At 45.1% G+C, this 25240-nt stretch overlaps 1 protein-coding gene across 1 annotated transcript in view; it reads right to left on the bottom strand.

The window, feature by feature from the left end:
* LOC126174894 (tetraspanin-9) overlaps positions 1 to 25240 on the bottom strand; it is a 530893-nt gene that overhangs the window by 304835 nt on the left and 200818 nt on the right. The gene's annotated exons all lie outside the window — the stretch shown is intronic.

Raw genomic sequence — 25240 nt, forward strand, 5'->3', positions numbered from 1 at the left:
AGGCGACTGAGGAACATTCCATGGGATTGTAGGGGCATGCATCTGCACTTCTCTTGTATTGGGATGCCCCGAATACTAGTCGTTTCCCTCCTACAGGAAACAATTATCTGCAAAGCTATTGATAAAAATACTTTCCCCGGTAGCAAGTTACTCAAAATGGAAAGAGGTTGAGGCGATAGCTGTTGACTTCAGCTTGAGTGCGAGGTTCTAGTTTAAATACTATACCACTGCACAACACACAGTGATAAGTGCGGCCGGCTGTACGTCACATAGTAGGGCGGATAACGGGTATCCGCCAAGGTACTTTTCAAGTTCCAACACCAATCTCCATTTTCTTTCTGCATTACAAGCAATGCAAATAGAACATTTCTGTTTACGTAATCAGCACTGTAAACATTATTTTAGACTAAACTTAGCCGAGCGGTCTAGGCGCTACGGTCATGGACTGTGCGGTTGGTCGAAGCAGTTAAGTCCCTTAAGATTTCACACACATTTGAACATTTTTTAGACTAAACTCAGTTATATATTAAAAGTGTACATCGAACTCAGACTCGAACATAGATTCTTCTCTTTCGCGGGCAGTGCTTCGCCTTTATCACTGCAGTTGTACCAGTAGATCTCTTCTACTCTTTTGCGATCAGGAATATTTCGTATCTTCACCTTAGATGCCTAATTACTGTGCGGACTAAAATCATTAACTGTAGCGGGGTGTGCGACGGATCACCTGGAAGGCCCGTCGGTACTTCATTTAACCCTCGAGTAAATCGTCATAACAGAATATTTTTGACGGTCAGTTCTGCTGAAAGATCAACCGAACTACAAGCAGCGAATGTATTTGTACTAGAGTTTGTGGAAAATATCTTGCTGAAAGATGTTTATTGTAACTCCACGCAGTATTCAGAGGAGATGGAAGTATCCAGCAAGGTTGCGTGAGCGGCGACACTTGGCCTAAAATGCTTCAGCAGCCATGAATTGTTGGGCGCCAATGCTGCAATGTGAAGCCTTTGAGATGGTGATTGTGATAAACAGTTGTTTCTTTACCATGTATACTTACGGACTGATGTAACTGATTCTGCGCCATGACAAGGGTTTTATTGATTTCTGAACTGGAAATGTCGTGTGGCTAGGGCCTCCCGTCGGGTAGACCGTTCGCCTGGTGCAGGTCTTTCAATTTGACGCCACTTCGGCGACCTGCGCGTCGATGGGGATGAAATGATGATGATTAGGACAACACAGCACCCAGTCCCTGAGAGGAGAAAATTTCCGACCCAGCCGGGAATCGAACCCGGGCCCTTAGGATTGACAGTCTGTCACACTGACCACTCAGCTACTGGGGCGGACATTTCTGAACTGAATCGGAATTAACTGATGTATCTGATGTCAGCTAGAGAAACACGAGAAGCAGTAAATGTAACGTGTGTTTTCGGAATACATTAGCCTGAGTTACAGCATCCATATTCTGAGCAGTTCGTTACTTGTTTACTTCATTACGTAGCTTCTGTTGTTTCATTTGGTTATAATTTGTGGCATCTCATTGTATCATTAACCTTGATTTTGAGATCTGCCAAGATATATGGACGTAAGTACAACATTTGTATATCCGAAAATATGATTAACCAACATTATAACAAAATAAAAATTTCATGTATATTTCAAGTAGTCTAAAGATGGCAATCTAGGCGAAACGGATGCATCACAATAAATACATTTTAAACTACTTAAGCAGAAATCTGGATTTTTGTTACATGTCTCAGAGATATTTTTTACAGTGCGGGTCCACCGGATCGTAAATAAAGTATGTGCTACTCTCTCGTAATGAATAGGGTTCAAATGAAGTGGTTTCATTCTCACATCGGCGTCAGCGTGCCTCCTGCCTTCCAGAACTCCGTTCTCCTTTTCAGACGTAACGCGGTGAAAAATGCTCGGAATATCGGAAGCGCTGCCACGCCTCGTGGTCTGGTAATGAAAGAAAATTGCCCGCTCTCCTGTGAAGTGAAGAACGCAGGGAGCTCTGGAAAAGGGACCAATAGAAATCGACAGAGGGGAGTGCTCGTTCGCTCACCGTCCCTCAAACCCCCACCCCGTCCCTTTCCCCCTCTTCAATTACGGTGACCGGGAGCGAGCGTGGCCCTGGGGAGGGCGGCCAATATATCTGTGTTTATCGCGTGCTGGAGGCTCCAGCACAGCTGCGTCGTGCGGTCTGCCGGAGAGACGGCGTGGCGCCGGCTCAGGGCCGTCGTATTTCACGCCCTGCCACGCATCTTCGTAGTCGCGTCCGTCGTCTCTCGACACGGAGACTTGCGATCAGAATGACAAAATTCTCTCTGTAGAGAAGTTACCATAAACATCAGCGTCGTCATGCACTACACGCACAATACAACAAGATACTTCTCGCGTGCGGCTGATGGGAGTGAAAACACGTCAGGGCTCGCCGCCTTGCACTAGGCGGATTGGGGTTGTATTTGTGGGGGATACAGTCCTGCTGCCTTGCAGGCTAAACAGCATCCTGAAGCCGACGTTGATATCACAAATATCTACTACAATGGCCATTCAATAATTAAACCGACAAATAGCTGGACAGTGAAAACAGTGTATCAAATCAACGTAACTTCCAACCAACCTCTGTTCGTCCTATTGTATTATGAGCTTTCTTGTCGCTTCAGTCGAGAATTGAAGACTTTGATCTCTAAGCTAGTGTTGTGGCTTTTTTTTATAACTCTTCGTTGCTGTTGAACTTCGTGCTAAACAAGAATTCTTTCATTGTACTGAACAACCAAAAATGAGGAGGAACACTATCAGCGATGTATGGAGGATGAGGTAGGAGCTCCCAACTCACTTTACTAAAAAATTCCAGCGTCTGTTGTGTCTTATGAGACCGAATGTTGCCTTGAAGGAGAAACAGGCCTTTCTTCTGCCATCCCCAACATCTCCTCTTCAACGTGGACTTAACTTTGTTCTCTATCGTGCCTGAGTAGTAGAGGCTGTTGACAGTGAGTTGAGCCTCCAAAAAATCACAGAAAATCGATGTATGTGTACTCCACATGATGTTTAACACGACCTTACCAGCCAACGATAAAGAAAGGAAAGGGGTCCCCAGTATGGTGGCTCCCTTTCTTAAAAGTAATGTTTGAATTTATTTAAAAGTTAATTGATATCATCAGATCCCTAGCGCTAAATTCTGTAATGATAGCCGACCGCGGTGGCCAAGCGGTTCTAGGCGCTTCAGTCCGGAACCGCGCGACTGCTACGGTCGCAGGTTCGAATCCTGGTTCGGGCATGGATGTGTGTGATGTACTTAGTTAGGTTTAAGTTGTTCTAAGTTCTAGGGGACTGATTACCACATATATTAAGTCCCATAGTGCTCAGAGCCATTTTTATCAGTAATGATTTAGTTATTACACTACTGTTTGTAGGGACCGATGACTGTCGCAGTCTGGTCCCTTAAACCACCACAAACTAAACTATTGTTTGTAAAAAGTGAAACACTCAGAAGCAATGGTCTATGACATGCCACGATAAGAGGATATGAAGAACAGGCAAACCATAATAAGTGATTGAAATGGCAGAGGGTGGCATGCACGCAGGCCCAACACCGTCCTGTTTTGTGTGACCGGACAGGTGAGTGTTAAGCAACGCTCACTCGTTGCCGAGCCGTTATACGAAGTGGAAACGCGTAACCAAGTGCCGCTACGTCTAACCGACACCACAAGGTGGAATATCGGCACGTGAGTGCGTTCGAACGGGGCAGAATGATTGATCTCTGGCAGACGGGTCTGTCGTCCCGTGACACTGAGGTTTGTAGAGGGCACGCTGCTTCAACAGTGAGATGTCTGTGGAGCCAGTGGAGAGACGAAGGCCGCGCGTAGCACCAGTAGGGCTCTGGACTACACAGTGTGACCACAGGGCGAATTGTCTACCATCTTGTCCATTTGGTCGTGACGGACAGAACAGCTTCGTCCACAGTGTTTGCGCGACGTTTGAGCACTGCAACGGTTCGACACCGTCTTATTTGCGCTGGGCTGGTGACACGCGTGCCATTGCGTCGGCATGCACTGACTAGAAGCAACGAACGCCGCAGACTGCAACGGGCACGTGAACGCCGACACTGGCATGCTGAGTGACGAAATGCAGCGTTTTCAGACGATCCTGCTTTAGCCTGTCCAACAGTGATGGTCGCATACGCGTTTGACGACGTCGTGGTGAACGCAGTTGAGCAGGCTGTACTGTTGAGCGACATAAAAGACAAACGCAAAGTGTGATGGTTTGGGACGCCATTCCCTATAGCACGCAGTATCGCCTCCTACGTCTTTAGGGTAATGTGAACAGCTACCGCTACACGAGGGAGGTTTTACAGCCCGAGGCACTGTACCTTCTGCAAGCCGCTCCACGTGCATAATACCGGGTGATCAAAAAGTCAGTATAAATTTGAAAACTGAATAAATCACGGAATAATGTAGATAGAGAGGTAAAAATTGACACACATGCTTAGAATGACATGGGGTTTTATTAGAACCAAAAAAATACACCCCATATTGCTAGACGCGTGAAAGATCTCTTGCGCGCGTCCTTTGGTGATGATCGTGTGCTCAGCCGCCACTTTCGCCATGCTTGGCTTCCCAGGTCCCCAGACCTCAGGCCGTGCGATTATTGGCTTTGGGGTTACCTGAAGTCGCAAGACTATCGTGATCGACCGACATCTCTAGGGATGCTGAAAGACAACATCCGACGCCAATGCCTCACCATAACTCTGGACATGCTTTACAGTACTGTTCACAACATTATTCCTCGACTACAGCTATTGTTGAGGAATGATGGTGGACATATTGAGCATTTCCTGTAAAGAACATCATCTTTGCTTTGTCTTACTTTGTTATGCTGATTATTGCTATTCTGATCAGATGAAACGCCATCTGTCGGACATTTTTTGAACGTTTGTATTTTTTGTTTTGTTCTAATAAAACCCCATGTCATTCCAAGCATGTGTGGCACCGGCCGTGGTGGCCGAGCGGTTCCAGGCGCTTCAGTCTGGAACAGCGCGACCGCTACTGTCGCACGTTCGAATCCTGCCTCGGGCATGGATGTGTGTGATGTCCTTAGGTTAGTTAGGTTTAAGTAGTTCTAAGTTCTAGGGGACTGATGACCTCAGCTGTTAGGTCCCATAGTGCTGAGAGCCATTTGAAGCAACTGTGTGTGTCAATTTGTACCTCTCTATCTACATTATTCCGTGATTTATTCAGTTTTCAAATTTATACTGACTTTTTGATCACCCGGTATTTCAGCAGGTTTACACCTAACCGCATGCGACGAGGAATGTGCAAGCCGCCTTCGAGCAACGACGGGTACTACTGCTTTCTGTGTATGCCATTTCGCCTGACATGTCACCCCTCTAACATGTCTGAGATGTGGTCGGTCGGCAATATGTTTATTCAGTTCCTCCTGCAGCTACACTCGATGTTTTGTGGACGCGACGAGAAACCGCGTGGCAGAATATTCCCCAGCAGCATATTCAGGAGTTCCTTGATCCCCTGCCACGACGTCTACCGGTTTTGATGCCGAATGCGGTGGCGCTACTCCGTAATGGGCTGTCACAGTACACGTACAGGTCTGCAATGCTTATTTGTGTAGTGTCATGTCCCTAGTCGGTGGAATAAATTTCATTATGATCACGTGTTTCACTCTTTCCAAACAGTAATTGTATATGCTTGCGAAGTCTTTCGCGACAAAGTCCTTGGAAAAAAGTTCTCAGTGAACTTGCTACGTCAAGTTCAGATAAAATCCCAACTCCATCTTCGTCGCATAGGGCTATAACTGATTCGTGAAACTGCCGAGAGTACGCAATTGTATTTCCAAAGAACGGCATCTAATCGAGTGGATTACGTCATGATGACATCACAAAAAGGCGCGTACTGAGATGGCAGCCTCTACGTCCAAAGATTACGTTTGTCCCCTCTATCCCGCTTTGCAACCCAATCACTCGCATGGGCTGTAACCTTCGAAAAGTCTTATTCTGTGCTCCTCCTTTATGAAGTTCACGCTTCCATGCATTGCAAGTGCATAGCCGGTGTTTTTATTACAGTTTCTGTCACATAGTCTACTTTCTCCTGCTCCTCTGATCACAGAGTCCCAATAGTTCGAAGCTTGGGCTATAATCTCGTATTTAGAACGCAATATTGTTTTTATTTTACAGCCCGTTCTCAGCTAGCGCTGATTTTTTTCCCTGAACTTCAGTTGACGGTGATTTTGAACACAGTGACTAGTAATCCTCCGTACAGACTGCCCCACGTAACTGCTGTCACAGTCGCACGGAGTGTTATAAATTCCTGCGAACTGAAACAGCCGTAGATCGGAAACGGTATGTTTCTGCAGACGCGCTCCTGCTCAAAATATTATGCACTCACTCCCCTCTAAAACTTGTAACGGAAATTTGCGAACGCCATATAAATTCCAATACCTGTCTTATCCTTCAAGTTTCCTCCTCTATAGTTCCCTCTAGTAGTCAGAAATATGACAGTATGCGAACACATAACGATTCCAAAACAGGCTTATATCTGCAGTGGCTTATATCTGCAGTGTAGAGCGGTAGTTATGTGTTTCTGTTCGACAACTCTTCTTGAGAAACGTACTGCCTACTCATTTCTTCGTATGATCTGCGTCACATCGTTCCTGCTGCAAGAAGATGAGCAAGTATGTAGGATCTTACTGAGTATGCTTTCTCTCCTTCTACGACCAGCCTTGCACTGTTTACCGCCCCAGCTCATACCTGAAAGCGCTTGTAACGCTAATTGGAGAAAACAGTACAAGTCCTGGGAAGGAACAGCTAAATTTTACGATGCCAAACGCGTCGAGACGAATAAAGACAGAGAAGGCTGAGGGGCGCGGCTAATCCCAGAGTTCGCAGTCGCTGTAATTGTCAGCGGGGCGCGACGGCAGCAGGAAGCAAGCGGCCAGGGCTTTCTTTGTCGTCCGCGCTTGGCCGGCCGGCCGTTCACAGTGAAAGTGGACGCACGCCGGCGTCACGGTTCGTCTTGAGCCGCTCTGGCTTCCGTGAAGGAACAATGCACGCAAAGGACAGACAACCAGCGTACGCCGACCAGACTTCAAACTCTAAACAAGCTAGTGCCCGCAATGGGTGAAGTATTTCAGAAGGTGCGTTTAACACCTGCAGTGTTCTTACGTACCCGCCGTATCGAAACAACTGTTGTTACTTCTATGAAACGATTTGCTTTTCCATCATTTGTGTGTATCAAGAGAGGAGCACTGTAGTGATAAGCACACTGCCAAAAATAAGTAAATGTGTAGTAATAATGAATCTGTAAACAGTCCTGTCCGCCGATTACTAATTTTGAACACGCTTCTCCAAAACTACTAGAATTTTCATGCAGTTTTCACAGGTAGCTTTATCACAGCTTGCGTCACGGAATAGCCTTTATTTCATCAAAATCGGAGAACAGAAACAAGGTAGTTTGAATCCTGAAGAACATATGCTACTTTAGAAAGTGTGTAGCGCAAGATATTGATTTGAACGATATAACACCAATTAGGGAAAAATATTTTCTCTTTGAAAAAGCTGTTTCCTCTTTCACTTTTTATCTTTATCATATTTGTGAAAGTGCTTTTATCTGTCGATATAAACTCTGTGATATGATAAAAAGTAACGAATACAATGCACATACTATCTTCAAAAAAAAAAGTTCAAATTTGTGTGAAATCTTATGGGACTTAACTGCTAAGGTGAGCAGTCCCTAAGCTTACACACTACTTAACCTAAATTATCCTAAGGACAAACACACACAGCCATGCCCGGGGAAAGACTTGAACCTCCGCCGGGACCAGCCGCACAGTCCATGACTGCAGCGCCTTAGACCGCATACAATCTTCAACGTATTTAATACATTCTTCTACACCATTTGATGCATAATGTATATATTGTACCAGGTGGTTATAATTAAAGTGCAGTTACACGTAGTGGTCCAATGTGGGCTGTTATTACCGTATGGCACCCAATCTTGACAGATGTTTTAACGTGTTAATGCAAAACCGATTTATGCCGCAAAAAAAAAATTAGTTCCAGTTTTGGCCACAGGGTGCAAATCTGGCCCTGTAAATGAAATAAATGGTTTAGGAACGGTATGTGGACACAAAAAGTCAACCAAGCGAGAAAGGCATGATTTCTATTTTATTATTGACCGCCACTTACACAACTTGTTCAATATGAGCACCAGAGACGTCGACGAGGCGCTGTACAGAGCCAGATTTGCATCTGATGGCCAAAATTGGAACTAACGTTTCCAGATGTAACGTTAAAATTACGTAGGCGAACCATTTGCTCGGCTGGAAGTCGTATGAGGAGGTGAAACAGTTGTACGGCTGATCCCTAGCGGGCCTGGGCTCAGGGTGCGCCGCAGCATGTCCGGTTAGGTGACCGAAAGGCACGTCCAGATACAAAGACGACCAGAGGCGCCAGAAATGGGTAAATCCCAAAGTTGGAAATCTGGACGGTCGTTGCTTGCACGGCCGTTGTGCCGGAGATCCACAAAAAATGGTAGTGTGTCAAGACAAGCAGGAAGGTGGCTTCTTAAGGCTCTTTGATTGCAGGATCACAGCTACTGGCTATTTTTTTACTCAGAGTTAGATGTGAGGCGCGAAATCAGATGTGCAGGGCTCGATCCTATGACTACACTGAGATATTCTCCAATAAACTGAATCACGCATAGCCAAAGAACCTGAAGTACGAGTATCACAAGTAAAGACACTAGTTTGCTCGTATGGGATGCTGTGTACAATGGAAACTCACCAGCAGAAAACGGTTAGGTACCATCGCAACTCTACAGTCTGGAACCGCGAGACCGCTACGGTCGCAGGTTCGAATCCTGCCTCGGGCATGGATGTGTGTGATGTCCTTAGGTTAGTTAGGTTTAAGTACTAAGTTCTCGGGGACTGATGACCTTAGAAGTTGAGTCCCATAGTGCTCAGAGCCATTTGAACCATTTGAACCATCGCAACTGAGGTTTTATCGTCCAAGATATGAATATAATCGCTTCAGAATTTAACTGTAATTCAAACACTTCACAGTATTTTGTGATCCAGATACCAAATCTTTTGCGATAAGCAGTTTGTGTGAGGACTGAGTATAAGATTTTCCAGTAGTTGAGTGCATGAAAAACGGTAGCAAACGTTAGGTGCGGGGAAGTTGGGCACGAACTTCAAGAAAGAAGAAGAAGAAGAAGAAGAAGAAGAAGTAGTCTGCAGTAGCCAACAGCAGCGGAGACTGACGGCGGAAAAGGCAGTATCTGCACATTCGGCTGCACCAGTATAGCAGAAGCAGCTGGCATCACCGACAAGTTGAGTACTTTTGCCGATTGTGTTGATATTTATAAAACTACAGCTTCCAAAGCCTAACCAGTCACCCCGCATGTGTGGTTCAGTTGCAGTTAGTAGGCCCGTTAGTCCAAAATCTGGAAGTAGTAGTGCTGCCAGAGACAATATTACTAATGGGACCGACAGTCGAAAATCAGAGAGGGGAAGCGAGATATCAGACAGTGCATCATCATAATTAATGCAAATTTTGCCAGAAGAACAACCTAGTATGATAGCAATGCAGTCTAGTACGGGAGTGCTGGATACTGAGCTAGCTTACGTAAAAACAGATACAAATTCCGTGAAAACAGAACTAGGATCAAAATTGTAGACTTGGAGTCAAGAGTAGCATAAAACGTGAACGTTGCGGTGGAAAAAATTAAATCTGATATAGATTGATTCAAAATTGGGAAGAATAAAGACAGATGTGGTCAAGATTTCTGAGGTTGGCGTAGTTAACAGCAGAGACGAAGCAGTAGAAAAAGGTTTTGGAAAGAGTTGGAAAACATGTGGACGAGCTGGGTAGCAATGTTAAGAATTATACGTTGAGGTAAAATACGCGTGAGGAAGGGGTCACTGAATCGGTTGACAATTTGTCGGCTATAGTAGTAGAACGTGAAAGGAGGTGCTTAAGAACATAGAACATTTTGAAGCCGTATTAATTAAAGAAGCTGTACAGTATGAACAGAGTTTAAAAACATGAGGGCAGAATTAAATTCTTTAGCAGAAAATCAGGCTACTGCTGTGATAGTTATTCCATGGTGTAGTTTAAGAATGACAAAGTGTTTTGCAGATGATGGAAAATGGTAACCATCCACCGTCTGCCTTTATGAAACTTCGCTGCGAAGCCTTTCAGTGAAGGGTCAATGTCGGTGGAGGAATTACACTGCGTTCTTCCTCAAGAGCCGAAATCAGAGAAGTAGAGGTATTGGAGCCTGATGTCTGGAACGAAGTTCTAGCGCACCCCAAAAGTGCACCCTCGGATTCAAATCGGGCCTCTGGACAGGGCAGCCCGTCTCAGGAAGCTAACTGACCACAGACCATAGTCTCACAGGTGCAGTTTTATGACAGGATGCGTTGTCTTCCTTGTACAATCACCGTCTCCAAACTGTAAGCAATACATACTGCTTAAAATAAGTTCATATCCTTCCGCATTTAGTCTTTTCTTAAGCGCGGCGAGAGGACCACATCCCAGTGCTCTAACACCATCTTCTCCGTACCTCACTGTTAGTAAATTCGACAGGTGAAGTTCTACATGCATTTGAAAACCCGAACCCTTCCGTCTGATTATAAAAGGGTATAGCGTGGTTCATCACAGCAAATTACTCGCTTCCAGTCATCCACTGTCCAGTGGCGTCCCTTAGCACTGACTACAGAAAAGATGCCTTATGAGGAGCTGCTCCACTACTGTACCCTACTCCTTTAAACTGCCTAGGCACGGTCAGTCCTGGAATTACTCTGGAACTCACGAGAGAGTCCTTCAGCTTACTTCAAGCGATTTAATACAAAACAGTCTCCGCACTGACCGTCAGTACACGATATCTCCCTCGGTTTGGCGATGGATGTTCCCCCTCGTTCCCAAATAACAGTCACATCACCAACAACCTACTTGTTTAACCCACGTTCGCAGTCACTGAGATCCCCCGTCCTACTCATTCTGCTGTTACTGCTTCTTTACTGACGGAACAATACTCCCTGCCTCCATTTACGCTGGTGGTTCTGCCTCTCGTAACAACTACTGGTCAATTCCACATTAGATAGAGGTGTCCGGATACTTATGATTAGGTAGTATAAGGGGGGAAGGAAAACATAGGTACAAAGAAGGTAGCTGTGAAGAAACCATGGGTAAGAGAAGAAATACTTCAGTTGATTGATGAAAGGAGGAAGTACAAACATGTTCCGGGAAAATCAGGAATACAGAAATACAAGTCGCTGAGGAATGAAATAAATAGGAAGTGCAGGGAAGCTAAGACAAAATAGCTGCAGGAAAAATGTGAAGACATCGAAAAAGATATGATTGTTGGAAGGACAGACTCAGCATACAGGAAAGTCAAAACAACCTTTGGTGACATTAAAAGCAACGGTGGTAACATCAAGAGTGCAACGGGAATTCCACTGTTAAATGCAGAGGAGAGAGCAGATAGGTGGAAAGAATACATTGAAAGCCTTTATGAGGGTGAAGATTTGTCTGATGTGATAGAAGAAGAAACAGGAGTCGATTTAGAAGAGATAGGGGATCCAGTATTAGAATCGGAATTTAAAAGAGCTTTGGAGAACTTACGGTCAAATAAGGCAGAAGGGATAGATAACATTCCATCAGAATTTCTAAAATCATTGGGGGAAGTGGCAACAAAACGACTATTCATGTTGGTGTGTAGAATATATGAGTCTGGCGATATACCATCTGACTTTCGGAAAACCATCATCCACACAATTCCGAAGACTGCAAGAGCTGACAAGTGCGAGAATTATCGCACAATCAGCTTAACAGCTCATGCATCGAAGCTGCTTACAAGAATAATATACAGAAGAATGGAAAAGAAAATTGAGAATGCGCTAGGTGACGATCACTTTGGCTTTAGGAAAAGTAAAGGGACGAGAGAGGCAATTCTGACGTTACGGCTAATAATGGAAGCAAGGCTATAGAAAAATCAAGACACTTTCATAGGATTTGTCGACCTGGAAAAAGCGTTCGACAATATAAAATGGTACAAGCTGTTCGAGATTCTGAAAAAAGTAGGGGTAAGCTATAGGGAGAGACGGGTCATATACAATATGTACAACAACCAAGAGGGAATAATAAGAGTGGACGATCAAGAACGAAGTGCTCGTATTAAGAAGGGTGTAAGACAAGGCTGTATCCTTTCGCCCCTACTCTTCAATCTGTACATCGAGGAAGCAATGATGGAAATAAAAGAAAGGTTCAGGAGTGGAATTAAAATACAAGGTGAAAGGATATCAATGATACGATTCGCTGATGACATTGCTATCCTGAGTGAAAGTTAAGAAGAATTAAATGATCTGCTGAACGGAATGAACAGTCTAATGAGTACACAGTATGGTTTGAGAGTAAATCGGAGAAAGACGAAGGTAATGAGAAGTAGTAGAAATGAGAACAGCGAGAAACTTAACATCAGGATTGATGGTCACGAAGTCAATGAAATTAAGGAATTCTGCTACCTAGGCAGTAAAATAACCAATGACGGACGGAGCAAGGAGGACATCAAAAGCAGACTCGCTATGGCAAAAAAGGCATTTCTGGCCAAGAGAAGTCTACTAATATCAAATACCGGCCTTAATTTGAGGAAGAAATTTCTGAGGATGTACGTCTGGAGTACAGCATTGTATGGTAGTGAAACATGGACTATGGGAAAACAGGAACAGAAGAGAATCGAAGCATTTGACATGTGGTGCTATAGACGAATGTTGAAAATTAGGTGGACTGATAAGGTAAGGAATGAGGAGGTTCTACGCAGAATCGGAGAGGAAAGGAATATGTGGAAAACACTGATAAGGAGAAGGGACAGGATGATAGGACATCTGCTAAGACATGAGGGAATGACTTCCGTGGTACTAGAGGGAGCTGTAGAGGGCAAAAACTGTAGAGGAAGACAGAGATTGGAATACGCCAAGCAAATAATTGAGGACGTAGGTTGCAAGTGCTACTCTGAGATGAAGAGGTTAGCACAGGAAAGGAATTCGTGGCGGGCCGCATCAAACCAGTCAGTAGACTGATGACAAAAAGGGGGGGGGGAGGACCGAAAAGTTTCCGTTCGAAGGTCGTACAGTCCAGAATAAGTAAGCCATGCAGGCAAAATCGCCTTGAGCATTGTGGCAATCATCCTGCCGATGCATCAGGTTGAAGATACCCGCTTGGAAAAACACCGTCTCCTCCTCCGTGAAGCAGTCCGTAATTGCCTACTGCACACCGTCGTCCGACAGGAATCACCAAACCTTCGAGGCCTTTTTTAAGGGAACAAAGGCGTGACAATCACATGAGGAGACATCATGACTCTAAGGCGGGTGCTCGAGTGCCTCTTGCTTGACGTAACTTCTGCTGGCCTCCGAGATCCTCCGACGTCTTGTATCGAATCGCGATCAGCACGGAACCTGATTCGTCTTTTCAACAGACATGCTGTCCCACACACAGTCACCACTCTCCAGTAAATGTCTACATGTGATTGCCCTTCGGCAGTTAAGGAAAGAATAATAGCACGTTGGTACAGTTTCGACTCATTTGGTAATGTGGCGGTAGTCCACCTTTCCGCACTTACCGCACGCACGTTAGAAATACTCAAATACGTGACACTCTTGCCCACGTGTCGGTGCTTACATATCCGCACTGGAGTCGCGCTGCATTGCAAGTACTGTAAGTAGCCTGTTTATGTGTTTTATGTTGGCAGCGCTATAGTTTGCATTAATTTCACTGATAGCGCTGAGCGCCCTCTGTAAGATACTCTGTGGCTGGTCGGACTCGCAGTTAGAAGTTAATAGTTAGCAGTGATGCAGGTTAGAAGCAGTGTTAGCGCGAGCGGACAGTATGAACGTTTGTGCGTCATGGAGATTTAATATTGGTTGGACATGGGTTGTAAAATGTGGGTAATGGAATTATTGACGATTACATAATTTTTGGAACTCTGTCACATGATTAAGGTAAAAAATGCTAAATACATTGTTTGCTCTGCATCAGAATCTTTCCTTTGCTAACGACATGCCTTACAGAGCTTACAGTAGTCAGAATCTTTTTATTTAGCTAGCTGTATACTTGCTGTATTTTCTGTGAGGTAACTGATTTCTTAAATGTATGGGATATTGTTAGGATTTCTTCTAATTCAGGGCCATTCTGTTGTGTTATTTACTAGTCAGATTGCGTTGCGTTTGTATATTGTCGCTTATAAATGAATAGAATAAGTTTGAGCATTATTTGTCAGGGAAAATTCTGTAGGTCAGTGTTCAAACGATAAATCGAAGCAGTTTCACTCAGCAGTTTTCGAAGGTTCAGTTGCATTAAGTAAAAACGTAGAAGTTCCACCCTCTCAGTTATTTCAGTTTAAGTAAAAAATGTATATTTAGAAGTTTCAGTACGGTGCAGCAACGCCCTCAGACGGAAACGTTTTGATCGCTACTTACACATAACGCCTCCAATCAGCTGCCGCTTAGTTTTGTGTTGTTTCATGAATTGAACACGTCCAACTTTACTTGCCGCTGCACTGTGGGAAAAGCGCTTTTGCTAGTTGCCCGCCTGTACATATCCACTGTATACAGATACCTTCGCAATATTCGTTTGGAAATTAAGACGGACCTGCTTTCACTGATAGTGGCAATTCGTATCAGGTTTGTAGCTGACAAGGCGTGACACTACGTCCCCTGTTCTTGTCGGTTAGCATATCTTTACAACCACCTATCTCATGGCTGCGGGTGGTTAATCATTCCTTGCAGCAGTACAAGTTCATAAATAAATAACTGGGTCAACTTCATTCACTACATAATCCAGGGGGGGGGGGAGGGGGGCGGGGGGAAGAGGGCGGAGTCGTCGAAACACGTGTTCCTTTCTTCATTGTGTCACGTCTCTGCGCCGATCCATCTCACTATGCTGATTCCATACTACTTACTGTCTCATACACACCCTTCACTGCCGTGATGTATGACAGTTGTGGAGAGCCTCCCGGCTGCCAGGTATGGATTCCACATCATCTATACTGCTCGCCAGCGACCCGTGTGCTCTTTACAGTGGGTTACTGTCTAAGAAGCACACCACGGAGGAATTATCCGAATGGGGCGGAAAACCGTAGATGTGATATACATGTACAGACGAACAAATTATTGTAATGTACGGGCTGGCATTGTCTTTAAATGTGAACTCAGGATGGCATGCCATGGAGGGCTACAAAACGGGGCGTAGAATATCACCGACGTACTGCTGTGTTGTAAGAGTGCCGCGGATGACAGCCAAAGGGGTTCTGCTATGAAATGAAATGGGGCCCCAGACTTCTGGTTGTCTGGCCGTAATGTGAGTGGCAGACTGCGATCTGGGGCGTCTCTAAAGACATTTTCACTGGTCATCGCGCCCTGGAATTTCAGTGACTGCAATACAATTGTCTTCAGCCATTAGTCATGCTTATAACTGAGCCAAAATGACCAGCGAAGATGTGTCTTGAGACACCCCTGGCAGTGGTGTGATACAAACCTGTCACACGCTTTACGGCCCAATAACCAGGCGTGATGGTACGCAAATCCATTTCATTTCATAGTTGCATCCCTCTGGTTGTCATCCGCAGTCCCCTTACAGCACAGTGGTACGTCGACGATATTCTACATCCTGTTTTATTGCCCTTCATGGTAAGCCATCCTGGGCTTACATTTCTGCAAAATAATGCCCGTCCGTACACGACTAGAGTTTCTACAGCTTTTCTTCGTGCTTTCCAGACCGTATCTTAGCCAGCAAGGTCGCTGGATGTCTCTACAGTTCAGAACCTTTGGAGCACTATGGACAGGGCCTTCTAACCAGCTCGCGATTTTGACGATCTAACGAGCTAGTCAGGCAGAATATGCCACGAAATGCATAAAGAGGACATACAAAAATTCTTGTCAGTCAGTAGCATGCCGAATAAGTGCTCGCATAAAGGCCAGAGGTGGACCAACGTGTTATTGACTTGCTAACTTTATGAAGTTCTTTTTCTTGAATAAGTCATTCATTTTTCTTAAGTTTGTCTGTACATGTACGTTACACCTACCAATTTCCGTCCCATTCGGATAACTCCTTTGTGGTGCGTACTTTTGTTTTAGAGTGATTGTATGGGAAACAAGGAGGGCGGGGGGAGAATTAATGTGCACAAAAACCGAGCATAAACGTCGTGTGTAAGAATACGCATTGAACGTCCATCTATGGAATTCAACAGCGACTCCAAGCCAACTTCGCAACATTTCCCTGCCAGAAGTGGAGTTGACGCCATTCCGTATGTCGCGTAGAAGAAGCGAGTCGAGTGCTGCGGGAATAGAAACAGAGCGTGAAGAGGAAAGACAGGAGGAAAGTGTGGAGATGCCAGGTGGGAAGACGCGCACGTACTGCGAGGCGACTGGTAGCCTTACCCACCTTTGCAGCCAATGCAGCTAACGCACGGCTGTGTGGTGCCGTTCGATTCTGAAGTAATCCATTTAAATCCTACTGGCAGATGAAGTTTTCACTGCAAGTGTTAGGCCGACAAGGAAAGGAGAGGTGGTGGCGTGAAGCTCTCAATCATCAAACTTAACGTCAATGTCCTGGATTAAAGTCCAAACCTCTCCGCAGTGTCCCATGAAGTGAGGGCATTGCGATCAGTGCGTCGGACGGGAACGTTAATCACACGATGAGGATCCGTTTGAAGTCACCGAGAATTTTCTCGTTTCGTGGCACAGGTGCAGTAGTTACACCTGTAATCACCCATTATGGCAGCCCGGGGTGGCCGAGCGGTTCTAGGCGCTTCAGTCTAGAACCGCGCGACCGCTAAGGTCGCAGGTTCGAATCCTGCATAGGGCATGGATGTGTGTGATGTCCTTAGGATAGTTAGGTTCAAGTAGTTCTGAGTTCTTGGGGACTGATGACCTCAGATGTTGAGTCCCATAGTGCTCCGAGCTATTTATTGAACCCTTTGTGTCTCCAGTAGGAGCTGCTTCTAGCAGCCAGAGCTTGAACTACTTCATATATTCCGAATCTTAGCAGTTAAACGTAGGAGCCATTTTTGTATGCGGCGCACTGTTGTCTTTGTTTTCAAATTGTGATTGAATTGGTCCCTATAAGGCATGTTTTGCTCATGGATTATGTACAGAAAACTGTTCCGTTACAATTTATACTCTATGTATCGCGATAATAATTAAATTTATGTATTTACTTCGTAAATATTGTGGTGGTTCCTTTTGAAACCTTGCTGCTATAGGGGCAACATGACTAGCTGTGGCATGTTGTTGTATTTCCCGTTTCACACGATGTACTCTCGCAGTATATAGGAAGAGAAAATCCTGGCGTGCCTTTTGGAATTTCATCTGATGCCGACTCAGAGACTATGATCTCGATTTGGGGGGTAGTATGCTTAAACTAATCGTTTTGAAGACTAATCAGAAAGTCCTAGGCGTCCTACTACATCATCACAATGATTAGCAAAAATATGTAAAACTGCTGTTCCAGATGAAAAATTTACAACCGAAGCAAAACATCTACCAATACGTGTCACCCACAGTGTACACTGTAGAACGATGAAAGAAACTCGTAGAATGAGATGGAGGTGTGCTCTCGGTCAAGTAACCCTATGTCTATCCGCAGAAAGGAACTGCATTTTACGAGGGTAAGTCAATTATTATCCGCAATTTACGAACTGCCTATTGCTTCTGTCTCGGGTTCTTCGGTCGACGTTTGTCTGATGATTTTACTGACGATTCGCCAGCACGAGTGGCTGGCATTGTCAAAGCTTCACCCTCCATTGCCGGTGGTGAACTGGAGCCGAGCTCGCTGCCGCAGACTATATGTACCTGGCGGGCCGAAGACCGATGACTTCTCCGCGATCATTTCGGGTGCGGTTCTCCTCTTGCTACCTGCGACGGTCGTTCGCTGCAGTACGGGAAGCCAGGATCCGTTTACCTTAAGGCTTTCTTCTTTCTTGTTGAAATTTCAGAGGCATGGCCTTTGATGCTATGAGGTAATACATAAATATGGGGTGAATCAGAGCTCTTACAAAATTTGAGATAAGTTTACTGACAGAATTGCTAAAGTTGCACATGCAAAGGTACTGTGACATCGTCACTGTCTTTGCAGGGACAGCTCAGCACATCATCGTTGTGGCGCTCTACCACTTCATTGAAAACCCTTTCATATTGCTGTGTATCACTGTTAACTTGTAATTACCAGTGAAGAGAAAAACATACGTGAGGCGGAACTGACCAGTACTAAATCGAAAGTGCAAGGCGAAGAGTAAAGTGACCATTACTTTCATCAGCAGCAAGTACCGCGAGTGCATGGATCCAGTTTCCGAAAGATATATTTACCGCATACCGCCGACATTTGCATTGCCGTGCAGATTTCTTCAGCGTAACACAAACTTAATTCGGTGTAAGAAATGAAACGAAATGCTGTACTTTGTAACGAGTTACAAGAGACGACCAACAGGGTCTCACGTACGAACAGAGCGAGAAGAGTTTCGCAAAATTTGTTTCAGGAACCGATGTTCAGTATTTATACAGAAGATTTTCGTTCGCCTAAAACTGTGGTCGACAAAAATATGGAAACACCAGAAACACAGCACACTACCATATCTGACACGGTGTAGGAAAAACTTTTGCATTCAGAACATCTTGCTGTCGCCTCCGAATGGATAAATAGACACTTTATGATTTTCAAGGGAATCTTCCACCATTCCTCCTGAAAAATAGAGGAAAGTCTGGATACCAATGACACTAGTGGATAGCGATCACACAGCCTCTCCAAAGTAGATCAAAGGCTTTATACATTCACGTTCAGAAAAAAAACAGAACATCTTGAACGACCAGAGATAAGACTGTTCTGCAGAAATGATTGGCATTTGAATCTTGTCAGTCAGCGGGTTAAAGGTCAACATCGACATCGCGGCGCAATAACACCTACCGGTAAAATGTTCCTGAGGCTCTCGTGTCGCTACAAACCGAAGGTAAAGGATCAGTGTGACTTGAGCAGACTTGCAGGATACCTGTCAGGCGCATGTGCGAATTGTACCATTAAATCAGTGAGATTGAAAAAGGGCGCATTATTGGCATGGGAGCATGTGATGCATCCATCCGGGAAATTTCTGCTCGTGTGGGACGTAGCGTTTAGCAGAACAACAGGTATGTGCTGAATGGTCACACACCAAAACCACCCGCCCCCTACACCCCTCCGCCCTCCCCCCGCCACCTCTCCGAGAAGATCGACATCTCATCCGAATGACACTACTGGACAGACCTGCGTCCTCCTCGGCTCTGGCGCAACAGTGGAACAGTGGAACACATCGTACACTCACAGGTGACAGCCCGTCGCCATTTATTACCTACTTTTGACGAATGTGCAGATACATGCTAGGCGGTAATGATGTATGGAACGACGTCACTGGGGACAGGAAGGGCATCAGATAGTGTTTTCGGGCGAATCCAGGTTGTGTTGTTTGAAAATTATGGCCGCATTTTGGTTCGCTGCAGGCGGGGGGAGCGACACCGTAGCAACTGCATTCGTACAAGCCAAACAGTGCTAACTCGAGGCCTTATTGATGTGGGGCACTATTGGGTGCAACCACAAATCACAGTTGGTGCGTGTCCAGGGCAATGTGACCGGTGTGAACTACGAGGTGCATTCAAGTTCTAAGGCCTCCGATTTTTTTTCTCCAGACTGGAAAGAGATAGAAACATGTGCACTGTTTTAAAATGAGGCCGCGTTCATTGTCAATACGTCCCAGAGATGGCAGCACCGTACGGCAGATGGAATTTTACCGCCAGCGGCGAGAATGAGAACTGTTTTAAATACTTAAAATGGCGACGTTTTCCTTACTTGAATAGCGTGCAATCATTCGTTTTCTGAATTTTCGTGGTGTGAAACCAATTGAAATTCATCGACAGTTGAAGGAGACGTGTGGTGATGGAGTTATGGATGTGTCGAAAGTGCGTTCGTGGGTGCGACAGTTTAATGAAGCCAGAACATCGTGTGACAACAAACCGAAACAACCTCGGGTTCGCACAAGCCGGTCTGCCATGATCGAGAAAGTGGAGAGAATTGTTGGCATTTCTGTGGGTTCTGTGCACACAATCCTGCATGACGACCTGCAAATGCGAAAAGTGTCATCCAGGTGGGTGCGACGAATGCTGACGGACGACAACATGGCTGCCCGTGTGGCATGTTGCCAAGCAATGTTGACGCACAACGACAGCATGAAAGGGACTTTCTTTTCGTCGGTTGTGACAATGGATGAGACGTGGATGCCATTTTTCAATCCAGAAACAAAGCGCCAGTCAGCTCAATGGAAGCACACAGATTCACCGCCACCAAAAAAATTTCGGGTAACCGCCAGTGCTGAAAAAATGATAGTGTCCATGTTCTGGGACAGCGATGGCGTAATCCTTACCCATTGCGTTCCAAAGGGCACTACGGTAACAGGTGCATCCTACGAAAATGTTTTGAAGAACAAATTCCTTCCTGCACTGCAACAAAAACGTCCGGGAAGGGCTGCGCATGTGCTGTTTCACCAAGACAACGCACCTCCACATCGAGCTAACGTTACGCAACAGTTTCTTCGTGATAACAACTTTGAAGTGATTCCTCATGCTCCCTACTCACCTGACCTGGCTCATAGTGACTTTTGGCTTTTTCCAACAATGAAAGACAATCTCCGTGGCCGCACATTCACCAGCCGTGCTGCTATTGCCTCAGCGATTTTCCAGTGGTCAAAACAGACTCCTAAAGAAGCCTTCGCCGCTGCCATGGAATCATGGCGTCAGCGTTGTGAAAAATGTGTGCGTCTGCATGGCGATTACGTCGAGAAGTAACGCCAGTTTCATCGATTTCGGGTGAGTAGTTAATTAGAAAAAAAAAATCGGAGGCCTTAGAACTTGAATGCACCTCGTATGTGAATGACTTCCTGCGACCCGTAGCAATAACCTTCCTGCAAAACACCCCAAATGCCATTTTGCAGCAAGACAATGCATGACCACATGTCGCTGCACGAGCACGTGCCTTCTAGTGTCAGTCTTTTGCCCTGACCCGTCAGATCACACTTGTCGCTAATCGAAAATGCGTCCGATATGCTGAAACGACGGCTACAGCGCTGTGTCCCAGTGCCAATCGCCACAGATGAACTTTGGATCCAGGTGAATGCAGCATGGATGGCTATGCCACTGGACGCCCTTCGCGCCTCATACTCGTCAACGCCATCACATGTGCAACAAGTAGTCAGGGCCAATGGTGGACACAGTGCCTACTAGGCAACAGGACACATGCTGAACCGAGGTGACTGAAATGCTAATCATTTATGCGGAAGAATACGTTTTCTATATTAGGTGCACTGTGCTGCCGCTTACTGCCAGGTATTACATATCAGCGACCTCAGTAGTCATTACACGTCGTGAGAGATCAGAATGGGGCACTCCGCGGAACTCACGGACTTCGAACGCAGTCAGGTGATTGGGTGTCACTTGTGTCATACGTCTGTACGCGAGATTTCCACACTCCTAAACATCCCTGGGTCCACTATAGTGAAGTGGAGACGTGAAGGGACACGTATAGCATAAAATCGTACAAGCCGACCTCGTCTGTTGACTGACAGAGACTGCCGACAGTTGAAGAGGGTCGTAATGTGTAATAGGCGGCCATCTATCCAGACCATCACACAGGAATTCCAAACTGCATAAGTATCCACTGCAAGTACTATGAAAGTTAGACAGGAGGTGAGAAAACTTTGATTTCATGGTTGAGCGGCTGACCATTAGCCACAAATCACGCCGGTAAATGCCAAACGACGCCTCGTTTGGTGTAAGGAGCGTAAACATGGGAAAACGTTGTCTGGAGTGACGAATCACGGTACACAATGTGGCGATCCGATGACAGGGTGTGGGTATGGCGAATGCCCGGTGAGTGACATCTGTCAGCGTGTGTAGTGCCAACAGTAAAATTCGGAGGCGGTGGTGTTATGGTGTGATCATGTTTCTGATGGAGGGGACTTGTACCCCTTGTTGTTTTGCGTGGCACTATCACAGCAAAGGGCTACATTGATGTTTTAAGTACCTTCTTATTTCCCACTGTTGAGGAGCAATTCGGGATGGCGATTCCATCTTTCAACACAATCGAGCACCTGTTCATAATGCATGGCCTTTGGCGGAGTGGCCTGCACAGAGTCCTGACCTGAATCCTACAAAACATCTTTGGGATGTTCTGGAATGCCGACTTCGTGCCAGGCCACACCGACCGACATCGATACCTCTTCTCAGTGTAGCACTCCGTGAAGAATAGGCTGCCATTCCCCAAGAAACCTGCCTGCGAAAATGGAAGCTGTCATCAAGGCTAAGGGTGGGCCAACGTCATATTGAATTCCAGCATTACCGATGGAGGGCGCCACATGTACTTTTTAGTCATTTTGAGCCAGGTGTCCGGATACTTTTGATCATATAGTCTACATGTCCCTTGAATATGAACGTCATATCTCTAGTCGTTCAAGGCGTCCTGTTTTTTTTCTGAACATAAGTGTAATATTGAGATCTGGTGACTGATGGCCAGGGGAGACGCAACAACTCATCCTCGTACTGACAAAATCTGTCCTGGACGACGAGGGCTGTGTCTTGGAACACAGCATCGTTGTACCATGGGATAGACTTGATCAGAAAGAATGATGACATAATCCTTGACAGTAATGCGGCCTTGCAGATTAACCAAGGGGCCCGTGGAATATCACGGCATGACTGCCCGAATCATCACCGTAAAACCGCCCCCCACCCCCCACCCCGCACTCCCTCCCCCACCATCCGACCAAATGACTTTCTTCCATTGCTGAAGTCTAGGTTTGATGGCTTCGGTACCAAGTTTTCCCGTTAGCGCATTTGCATTAATGGCGACTGGTTTTGGAATTCCAGATCGCACTGTAATTTCCAGCTTCTGGAGTTCCCTTGGTACTGTTTTGACGCTAATAGGTTTAGTGAGAGCGACAATCAGTCCCGCAGTGACTTTTACAGCTGTCATCCTTTTCAATGACCGTTCGTCACTATCACTCAACACACACTTTCGGCCGCGTTGTGACTTAACTGGTGATGTTTTCCGCATTCCTTGTATGAGATATAAATATACTAAACGGTGCCTCCTGAAACGTCAAACACAACACCTTGGTTATGAAAGCACCCTCTTTACGAGCACTAACAATTTACCCACTGTCGACTGAGTGCAAAATGTCTTCCATAATTCAACAATAAAGTGATGTTAGCCGCCGAGGTAGGAAATTACTGTAAGTCTTACTGTCCCTTTCTTAAATCTTGTTGTGTAAGACAAGACTGCTTTTGGAGCTCACTTTTAACTCGTTTCGGTACTAACTTCTCGCCAACAAGTGCTCTGATCTGTGAGAAACTAGCGCAAAACAGAGTGGTAAAATGTTAGTTAACCATGATCAAGAGTTGCTTACTGACTGCATAGCACGGTAGTGTTTTCCTCTGTTTGTTACCTGTCGGCGAAGAAAGCACTGTCTGGACCATATTACGAGGTCCAACTTCATGACTCTCTTTCCATAAATCGTAATGGTACAGCTACTAAATTTGAAGCATATTGTAGAACATTTGTTTAATTTTTTAAGAATATTTAGAAGATGATTATACACAACGAATTAAAAGAGGAGACAGTATTTAAGATAAATTCGAACCAGGGTTCAGAAATGGTTCAAATGGCTCTGAGCAATATGGGACTTAACATCTGAGGTCATCAGTCCCCTAGCCTTAGAACTACTTAAACCTAACTAACCTAAGAACATCACACACATCCATGCCCGAAGCAGGATTGAACCTGCGACCGTAGCGGTCGCGCGGTTCTAGACAAGCGCAGAATCGCTCGGCCACTCAGGCCGGCTCGAATCAGGGGCACCAGTCTCAATGTGGGAAGGGTTGCGTTCAGTTTGGAATCAATAGTATAATGAAAAACAGCTGTTACATGCATCTTTGCTGTTACTACGACTCCAGTTTTTCGTATAGCAAGTTTCTTTCTTTTTTTCTTGTGGCCTTAGTCCCACTGAAATGCGGGGTCGGCCTTGTTACTATTGACTTGGCAGTGTTAGTTGCAGAGGGTGGCCGGATGTCCTTCCTGCTGCCAGCCCAATACGCCTGGGATGGAATTCGTGTACCCCAGCTGTCTGCGTCTAGTGTAAGCCATGGAATAGTGCGAACGTGTTTCAAATGTCTGCGAGTCGTGCAACTGAGGAGGAAAGTGGGGACCAGCCCAGTATTCACTTAGTGGGATGTGGAAAACCGCCTAAAAACCACATCCAGACTGGCCGGCATACCGACCCTCGTCGTTAATCCGCCAGGTGGATTCGATCTGGGCCCAGCTCACCTACCCGAGTCCAGGAAGCAGAGCATAGTGCTCTTGGCTACCCTGGCAGGTTCGCACACCAAGTTTCTAGTACTGGTTTATTCGAGATTTAATTTCTGTTACACTCGGCTGCAGTGCAGTGCAAGGACTCAGCGTATTTCTTCAGTTAATTTGATGCAACATTCACCTACTTCAGTTCAGTAGACTAAGGTACACTGACACTTAATAGAACAACATCAGTTTATTAATGATAGTGCACATAACTAACAAGAGCTTGTACAAAAGAACTGGAGTACCACTGGCTGATACAGTAAATCATCGTTAGAGTACTACATTATAATTTACATAAAAATTAATTTCTAATATGAAATGTTTTTAACTCAGCTTAAAAAGTATACAATAATTTCTCTTAGCCCCATACAGATTCCTAACCACAAATAGACAGTCCTGAAAATCTGTGATTGTGAATTTTTTGTAGGTATGAAAGCACTTGTACGATTTATAACTAAAAATGTGGGGCACATGAAATGTATGATTTTTATGCATGAATAGTTTACCTCCTTACTATTATCTTTTGCATGCTCCCCACATTCATCCTATAAATATTGTCATAACTGCTAGAAATTATAAGTCATAAATTTTCAGGACTATCTGCATGGTGTCAGGAACATGTATGGGTCCAGGAGAAACCATTTTATACTTTTTGATCTGATTTAAAAATTTGTTATATTAAAAATTTACTTTTATTTGCATAATTATTATCTGATTTTGAGTCTTTTGTGATTGAAATTTCTCAAATGAGTTTAAAAAATTGGATGAGGTCATATTTTTATTCAAATGATTATATATTAGGTTTTT

Source organism: Schistocerca cancellata, chromosome 3 (assembly GCF_023864275.1).
Source record: "Schistocerca cancellata isolate TAMUIC-IGC-003103 chromosome 3, iqSchCanc2.1, whole genome shotgun sequence".
In the NCBI taxonomy this organism is placed as follows: Eukaryota; Metazoa; Arthropoda; class Insecta; order Orthoptera; family Acrididae; genus Schistocerca; species Schistocerca cancellata.